Here is a 7,897-nt window from a genome sequence, read left to right on the forward strand (position 1 = left end):
ATCTGTATTACAGTTAATGTTTTCCTCTTAATGCTACATAATTATTCGACAGAATCTGTAGTTAAATCGAGGTAATGTTTATTACATAGCTGCGAAGACTATCAATATTAAAATTCCAAATAAGTCAGGAAAAAAGTTTTTCAAATAAAGTTATACACAATGTTTTTGAAAATATTTTAAAAATATACGAAATACTTAAAAAACTTCTAGAAACTGAAATTTCGTGCAAATATTTGCATCATACCTATTTAACTATAAGCGTTACCTCTGTTCTGAAAATATTTTTTCTATTAATATCCACATGAAAAGAAAATATAAATCCTAACATCATGTTCAAATCTTTTCTGTAAGCAATTTTCTTAACTTAACTTACATAGCTTTTGGTGGTGCCACGTACTCAAATTAAAGATTGTAATTTAAAAGATAATTAAAAAAATTGTTTTTAAAATTGCATTGAATTGAATACAATGAAAACAAGTATGTCTACATATGAATTCAATTACTACTGCTTCTTCAATAACTGTACATTTTTAAAATTTAATTTTGCAGTTTCGCAATTTAATTACCTTAATATGAATCTTACATACATTACTTTAGAAACTTTTCTATCATTCTCAGAAAGATTTATATTGCATAACAAATTTTAAAAAACTGATTGCATGATAATAACATATATAAAAGTGAACAGAATCTATATTAGCTAAACATATGCATTTAAGTTTCATCATGATAAAATGATATATAACGATTTGCAAAAAACATTGATATTTAAATTTAAGAACACAGTACTCTGTCAAGAATCAAATTTACTCTGCATTTGATATTCTACATATTATGTAATGATATAAGTGTTATGCTTTTAACCCCTTAGGACAGTTATTTCATATAAAATTAGTTTCCAATTAAAATAAATAATCATAAATTTTGCTGACAATTTTTATATTACTAGTGTTAGTAATTATTACAAGAGATGATGCTTCAGATGTCAAAAGTAAACATAAATTCAATTCTTAAAACATAATGGATAAAAAATTACAACTTATAAAAGCCAACAGAAAGCTTGCTGAGGGTCTCTTAACCGTGACGTCACAAGCCAGTTTCGTTTCAGAGCGCAGGCCTTATCTATCTCGATGGTGACGCCTGGGCGCCATAGCCCCAGGGGGGGCCCAAGAGCGATGCGTAGTGCAGGGAGAAAATTATGCCACCTGCGCATGACGTCATGTGGGTGACAGTCGTTAGTTCTCGGCGTTTGTTTACATTCGTTGCATTTGATCTGGGATACATTTGATTTGTGTTGTTAATTTGCTTTTATACCTAGTCGGAAATGGCAAGTTGTGCTATAGCGTTGTGTCAGAATTATAGAAGGAAAACTAAAAGTCAAGGCATCACATACCATCGTTTTCCAAGTGATCCAGAACTTCGTAAGTTATGGACTATTCGCTGCAAAAGAGCAGATAATTTCAACATCGAAAATGCCAGAATATGTGCTATTCATTTTATCATAATTTTCCTTTTATGAAGTAGACTTATAGCGAGATATTTAATCTCAGTTTCGTGTTTACCAATAGTGACTACCTGAATGATTAGTTGATAAATTCGCTTATCCAAGTTAATTCACATGTTTTGGTTACTTTCTTTACATCCCAAAAGTAATTCTATGTATTGAAGCAATGTCTGGGTTAAGCATTGAGAACTAAGTAAACTGATACATGCTTCAGAAGAAAGAACAATTTCTCGACCACACTATGATGCAAACATCGATGAGCGAGCAACATATTTCCTTCAATGTTGTTTAACTGATGCATATGTCTGATGTAATTTAATTGATATAACTAAGTGAACTTACACATAGCTGCTCTGAAGGAAAACAAATCTGTGTATAATGCTAGAATACAAATAGCGAAAGAGTAAGTAGATACTCTTCAGTGTTATTTAACTGCTGCATATGTTTTAATTTTGATTCCATATAACTTGTTTTTAATTATAACAGAAAGAAAAATAATTTAATATTGAAGACATATTTTGAGTATAACAAAAGTATTTTAAGAAACAACCTGATAAAAATACATTAGTAATTAAAAATATTTTATTTGTGTACAGGCTGAATTGAAACTAAGATGTGGTGGTGTATTTAATTATGGCAAAGCACACTAGGGCTATCTGCGTAATAGCTGTGATGCCTTCTTGGAGGACTTTCTCAGGTAAACTGGCTCGTATACACATTACACATGAGGAAAACCACGAAAACGCCCATGCAGCCAGCCCGTTCGCGGGATTCGGACCGAACTACCAGTGTTCAGCGACTTTACCGCTCAGCTGCTGGTGAGCTGAAACTAAGATGTATGGCAAGTTTATTATTATTATTATTATTATGCGTATATGTCTAAGAAAATGTATTTTAATTGTTCCATTTTTAATGTATGGAAGGAAGAATAGGATGCCAATATCGAAGATTATTTACTATAGCAAATAATCACGTCAGGATAAATGTTATATAGAAATCTTGGGAGTGTAAGGGATTATAAGAGTACTTTTAGATTATACTGAAAAAATATGCACTTCTGCTAAAATCTGAAGTGAATCAGTATGAAGTGACTTTTCACTTTAAAAAGAATGTGATAAGTATACTATTTAAAAGTATAATGACGGATATTAAGAAATTTGTAGAATTTCATGGTATTTAAATATGAACTTGTTAAGTCAAATCTTTTTATATATATTTTTGCTTGAGATATGTAAATTAAACTGAAAATCACGATCATATCTTTCTCATGGAATGTCAAAGTTCATTTGTATTAAAAAAAGTGCATGAGCAATGAAAATAAATAGAATAATACTTTTTGATTATGTTTTTACCATGGTCTTAGCAGTTATGCCATCATGTGTTCTGTTCAACAAAATTTATTTAGTGCAAACAATACTACGAAAAAATATTGAAAAATACCTTGTTTTACAATATTTATTTCCCTTAGTTAACTTAAATATCGTTTTTCATTTTCTAAGGCCTCCCTTTACGAAAAGAATTTAATGTTTACAATTATTTTCAGCATTCGTACGAATTCTATGCATAAAATAAACATTTTCTTTAACAAAATACTTAATCGGAAAGTATATACCCGGTATTTCCGGTGTATCTACCACATATAAAATGATCATTTTGCTTTAGTTTACATTTTTTCCATTACTAAAATCATGTAGCAGACGCGTCGGCCGATGCGTCCTGTCTCCCGGGTGACGTCACTACCAGCAACCAATGGCACGCTTTTTCCGTTCCTGGCCTAACCTTAGTATATTAAAGAACCTTGCCATAGCCCTACCCCTCATCGAATAACATGATAAAAGTTTCGAATTATGAGAAATGTAACTGAATGTGCTAAATAATTAAATGAGCAAGAATTTAAATTCATAATTGCTAATAGTTAAATACATATTTTTTCCTTAAGTACCTAATTACTAATCCATACATAATTAACTATTTTTTAACAACTATTTCACAGAAGAATACATGTACACACAAGAGAAACAAAATACGAGAAATAGGAGGAGTTGCGCGATTTTCCGAGCTGTAAAGCAAGGAGGTGGGTTGTAAGAATACAGAGGCTGTTCGCCCATTAGACAACTTTGCTTTGTATATTATATCTGTTTATCTTTTATATCTATTTGGGAAAAAAAATTAACTGCAGCTATATTTTGAAATAAATTATATTTTTGAAAGTATAAATTTTGGTCTGCTACTTAGTTACTCTGCTAGTTTTGTTTTTCACGCAAAAAAGCAGTGGATGAAAGCTATGTTTATATACTCCGTGGTTTGTATTCTTTACGAAGAAAACTATTCCTATATAGCTATTAAAAACGCTGTGAAAGCCATAGTTTTTCGATACCTAAAGGTACGAGGGTTAATATTGTCTATGATGATACAATTTTTATTATGGTAGTACAGTCGGTCACAAAAGTATTCGAACACCGGTACCCTATCAGAAAATGACAAGATGGCGTTTTTTTTTCTTTCTCTCTGTGTGTCGTGTTATTCCATCCTAGGTTTTCTTCTCCCCCCCATCTTGGAAAAAACTGGAAAAAATTGGTTACGATCTCTTTTTGAATGGGGAGATGCCATTTTGAGAAAACGCTGACGACCCTATCTTGGAGAATGAACATGACCGCTCTACACACCCTTTTACTCTCTCTCTCTCTCTTTTTGAATTGGGAAGCCATTTTGGGAAAAAGCAGACGACCCTATCTTGGAGAATGGAAATGAACGCCTCTCCCTCTCTCTTTGAAATGGGAAGCCATTTTGGGACCCTCTATTCTTGGGGAGGGAGAAAACTGAAGTCTGCATTTCGCTGTCTCTGAATGCGGAAAGCCCTTTTGGGAAAAGCAGACCCTCTTCTTCTGATCTTGGAGAACTGGAAATGAACGCTCTACACGATCTCTCTTTGAATTCAGAAGGTATTTTGGGACCTTCTAATGTTGGAAAACTGAAATGAACGCTCTACACCTTCTCTCTCTCTCTTTCTCTGAAGTGGGTAGCCATTTGAAAACTCCCTAACTTTGGAAAAAAACAGAAATGAACGCTCTACACCATCTCTCTTTGAAAATGGGGGGGGTGTCATTTTGAGACCTCCCTCCCCTAAACTTGAAAAAAAAAAACTGAAATGAATGCTCTACACTTTCTCTCTTTGGACATGGGTAACCCTATGGGGACCCTCTCCTCTTGGTAGGAAAAAAAAAGAACTGAAGTGAAGGCTCTACACAATCTCTCTTGGAATGGGATCCATATTTCGGGAAACGTGGATCACCTCATGCTGGAAAACTGAAGTGAACCACCAAGATTGGACTCTATATAATATTTTTTTAAAAATGACATCATGACCCTCCTCCCATTTGTTATTAAAAAAATTGTTTTTTTTTTGTTTTGGTTTTTATTCCATTTCCGATGTGATTTCAGAAATGCAATTCCATAACAGTTCAATTTCATTCGAGGTTAAATGATCTAAACAGTCTTTGACCCACCCATCCGTATGATCATTTTCTTCTCCTTCCTGTTGCACCAAATTTTGTAAGTCCATATAATCATTACATACGGGAAGGGCTGGATCCTCACAAGGCTGTCTTGAAACACTTGGAGTCTCTTTGGGATGAGTGGAGGGATCTAGGATGTCTGGACCCGGCTGCGATTCTACCTCCATGATTTCTGGACCCGTTGGAACTTGTTTACCCGGCTGAAATTCTACCTCCATGATTTCTGGACCCGTTGGAACTTGTGAACCCGGCTGTGATTCTGCCTCCATGATTTCTGGACCTGTTGGAACTTGTTTACCCGGCTGACATTCTACCTCTACGATGTCGGGACTTTTTGAAGCTTGTGGACCCGTCTGACATTCTACCTCTACGATGTCGGGACAGGTTGGAGGAGAAGAAGAAGAAGAAGAAGAGGATACTGGAAGAGGTTCTGTCTGTGAGGAGTCCGAAAGAGGTTGCCTGTTTGAACAAGTCGGGGAGAAGAAGAAGAAGAAGAAGCTTCTGGATTCTGAAGCGGATCTTGCACGCCAGGTAGGTTCCGGTAAGTTGACCGTTTTTTAAGAGGTAATTTTTTTTCTTCCTCCTCATCTTCAATTGTGATGACTTCAATTTCATTCCGTTGCCGGGTCGATTTTGTTTCGGGCCATGACGACGGTTTGGTCCAGCTCCTCTTATCATCTAAGGAAGGGATGGGTAAAGGTGGCGGAGGGTTTTCTTCTTCTTTTTCTTGAAACATCATCGGCGATTGGAAAGAAATCTCCTCTTTCAATTGTTTCCAAAGCGAGTACGAGCACCGATCGACGAGAAAGAGACTCTTCTGGGTTGTGACGATGAGATATTGCGTTTTCGGGGGAACGACATAGTTTTGAAAAGGTCTTAGAATATATTTCTTATATTTCATCCTGTCGCTGACTTTAAAACTTCTTTCCTTCAGATTGGGGGACGATGATTCGTAATAGGCGAGAGGAGCGGCTGTGGTTTGAACAATATGAACTTCGTCCTCAGCCGTCGTTCTCACTCCAAACGTAAAATATCGTTTCGTGAGAGAAATATTCTTCCACCGAAAACTCGTGCGCGGATCTGTATATCGCCGGTCTGTTTGAATGGGCCGTCTCAAAGCTCGATCCATCCGATTCCAAGAAAAGGGAGATTCCTCTTTCGTTTGTTGCGATTCGAATAAATTTCTGTATATATTCTGAACGAGCAGGTTGGAGGATTCGACATCTTGGTTGAAAGAAACGATCGCTTGATGAGGTGGTAAATGCGGAATAAATGTCGCACAATGACACGCCAAAAAAATTTTCAAGTTGGAGATTTGCTTTAGCGTCTTCAAATCCTCCCCGTTCGAAATCCGTTGAGTTGGAAAAACGTCTAATAGCGACATGGCTCCCAATGGAAAAGAAATGATCTCGCCCAGTACTCTCGTCTTTTTATATATCTATATAGACACACACAGACACACATAGAGGCTCTATGACGTCCGTTTTATTTGTTTTTTTTTGTTTCTCTCTCTCTTCTTTCCAAGAAATCTTATCTCCATGACCTCTTTTTCTTTTCTTAAAAAGATGAATGTGCGTGGGAATGAGGAAGTGAAAGTAATAATTTAATAAACAAAAAATTATCCAACCATGACCTTCTTTTTTTTTTCAAAGTCAACCTTTCCAATCCAAGGACGTCCAGAGATAGAGGAAGCAGGGAGAGAGGAGGAGGAGGGAAGGGAAGGTCACACTCTCTTTCTCTCTATAAATAAAAGGGGAGAGCCCCAAAGTCGTATTTTTGTCCAAGTGGATCATGAGGAGGCATCCCCAGCTCACTACGTGTATTCCTTTCAAATATAAATATGTTGATCTTTCCTTTTATATCATCCAAGGAGTCGTTTACCTGAAAGCCTCCGATTTTTCAAAATGTGCGGGTTATTATACCGTGGGGAGTTATCAAAAGATGCGGGACGAATTTTTGTCCGACGAAAACGTGTTGATGGCTCGTGACATTCCACCTTTGGATGCACAAATTTTGTTAATGAAACGAGCCAAATATTTTTACACGTCCCACTTTCTAACCGTCTCGCAAATGAATAGGATTATGGATCGTCTTGAGAAGACAAAAGGGATTCTCGTTCATTTTAGTGAATGGTTGCATAAATGTTCGCACGAACCTCTCTCGATCGAGAAGACTGGGAAGAATACCTATTATATTCTTCTCGAGGACTCTCCTCCTTCGTCTTATCATAGAGAGGCCACGACTTTTGAAAAAATCGTCGAGCAAGAAAAAATAGAATGGTGGAACAACTACCCCATCCCTCTCCCCGAGCATCAAGAGGAGCCTGTTCAGAAGAAAAAGAAAAAACCTTTCCAAAAGCCTATCCTCATCCTCCTCGATAATGATGGGGATGAGGAGAAGCCTGTTCAGATTCCTCTCAGTTTGTCAAAACCCGTCGAGGATGAAAAACCTCTCCCTTCCTCAAAACCCCTTGAGGAAGAGAGACCCCTCGAGAATTAGAAATCTCTCCCATTGTCAAACCTCCTCGAAGATGAAAAACCTCTCCATTTATCAAGACCCCTCGAAAATGAGGGACCTCTCGATTTGTCAAAACCCCTCGAGGATAAGGGAACCAAAACTTCTCTCTCTTTCGAAGAGGAGGGACCTCTCAATTTGTCAAGACCCCTCAAGAATAAGGGAACCGAAAATCCTCTCCCTTTCTCAAGACTTCTCGAGGAGGAGGAGGAGGAGGAGAGACCGCTCCATGTCTCAAGACAGGACCCCCCTCTATCTCTTGAGGATCCGAGGGAAACGATTCCTATTGAAAAACCATCTATCGACGATCCCCAGAAAAGGTCTTCGGAGGAGATTAGACTTCCATGTAGAAAACGAATCTGCC

The sequence above is a fragment of the Stegodyphus dumicola genome, chromosome 5, assembly GCF_044657685.1.
Source record: "Stegodyphus dumicola isolate Sdum_Otavi_A_Nest chromosome 5, ASM4465768v1".
NCBI lineage: Eukaryota > Metazoa > Arthropoda > Arachnida > Araneae > Eresidae > Stegodyphus > Stegodyphus dumicola.